The sequence below is a fragment of the Benincasa hispida genome, unplaced genomic scaffold (assembly GCF_027475165.1).
Source record: "Benincasa hispida cultivar pf3 unplaced genomic scaffold, pf3_genome.v1.1 HicScf986, whole genome shotgun sequence".
Classification (NCBI taxonomy): Eukaryota; Viridiplantae; Streptophyta; class Magnoliopsida; order Cucurbitales; family Cucurbitaceae; genus Benincasa; species Benincasa hispida.
In genome coordinates, this window is record NW_028327137.1 from 22197 (window position 1) to 24236 (window position 2040).

Genomic DNA, 2040 nt, shown 5'->3' on the forward strand with positions numbered 1-2040 from the left:
TAATCTTCTTATTCTTCTTATTTGCAATATGTGTCACTTTTTTATTGCACTTTATTAACTATTGTACTTCAACATCTTAGATGTTGTTTTTTTTGTATTGTATTTCAGTGTTTGTATTTTATTTTGTTCTTCAAAGTATCAGTATCCTCGTTTTTTAAAAATATATATATTAAAAAATATATAAAAAATGATGTATCCTTAGACGTATTCATATCTTAGTTTTTTAGAAATTGACGAATCGTCGTATTCGATCGTATCCGTATCGTGTAGCCCTATCTGTATCTGTGTTTCATAGATTATTTCAATCACACAAAATTCTCTCTTCGACCCCATGGTAAGGAAAAAAAAAATATTTGCCCAAATCTTTTATCACGAACACAAAAATTAGATATCAAGGTACTAAATTGTTTCTAATTTTGAATGATTTAAAAATCAAAGTTAGGGTGTGTTTTCAATAATCAATATTATTTTTAAAACTTATTTTTTCCTCTTTATCATATTATAATTACAATATAAAAGGTAAAATCATGGAGCCAAATTACGTCGGTTTACACATGCCTTTCAATATAAGTATAGTTGAGCTCAGCTCATAAATCATTATCAAATGAAAAAAACTTAATTAAAAAAATGAAAAACAAAAAATAAAAGAGGAAATGGAGGGGGGAAATTATGGAACTAACCTGACAAATAGCAAAATTTAAGTTTTCATTGAAAAAATATCAAAAAGTTTTAAAAATTGTGAAAATAACAAAACGAATTATAATATTAGAAAATAATAATTAGCAATGGTAAAACTGCCCCCAAGACAGCCTATAGGCATAACATTCGAAATTCTAAAGATTAAAGGTTTCAAAACCATTTTAAAATAGCAAATATACTCTACCTAAATAGCTATCATGATAAACAATGCATTCTGACAAGTGTCTAATCTACACTTACAATAACTTATTAGCACCTTAAACAAGGCATTCATTTAAACCAAATCTATTGTCAACAAATCAAATTAAGGATTTCAAAAGGCTTACAATGCCCTCAAGATAGCTTTCAGGGAAGAAAGAAAGCGCTTCTGGTGCTTTAAAAAGAGCTTCATTGAAGGAAAATAAAGGCGTACTTCTGTTACCCTAAAATCATTAAGCCTCAAACATCATCAACGTGAGTATAGAAAGACATTCTCTACAAGTATTGACTCTTAACCCTTGTCGAATATTTCTTTACCATCAACATAAAGAACCTATTTTAATGGGAATACCAAATTGAAAGGATTCAAAATCTTGAAAATCAACGATTTCAGTATTGCCCTCAAGAGATTGGGAAGAATGATCAATTTCTATTAAATAATTATTCAAATACAGTGTATTTCCAGTGTTCGGGGCAACAAATGAGACATGGTCAATCACTAAACATAAATCAATTTCGGGGGGACTCTTGATAAAACTGACATCAACCACAAAATATCTCTATTCTTCACCAATCTTAATAAGATTCGAATTGGTTGAACCAACCTGATACATTGTCAAACGAGATATAGTTAACACACTCGAGGGAAAAAACTTACCTTGGATATATTCCACAAATTGTTGGAACGATGAATTTGACGAAATATGCGCCTCAAAAGCTCGAAAATAAGGGTAATAATAAGAATTCTCATCCATGGCCATCAAAAACCAACACAAACCAAAAATCTATAATCACTTTGTGTCAATAACAAAAAATTGTTTTACGATAGTGATGACTATTTTTTTTCCAAATCGTTAAAATGTTATAATATGATAAAAATTTAAATAAAATAGGGACTAAATATGAAATATGTATAATTGAATCTAATAACATATACAAAACAATTTAAACCTTCAAAAATATGGAAAAATATCTAGTTATTTTACGAAGAATACGTATAAAATAAAGAAAAACAATTCAAACATTTGAATAAATTTAAGATTTGATTAGATAAAATGAAATTTGATAATATATGGATATTTAAAATTTTAAATTTGGTAGAAAAATCTAGATATTTAATTCAAGTGAGATTAATTAGAAAAG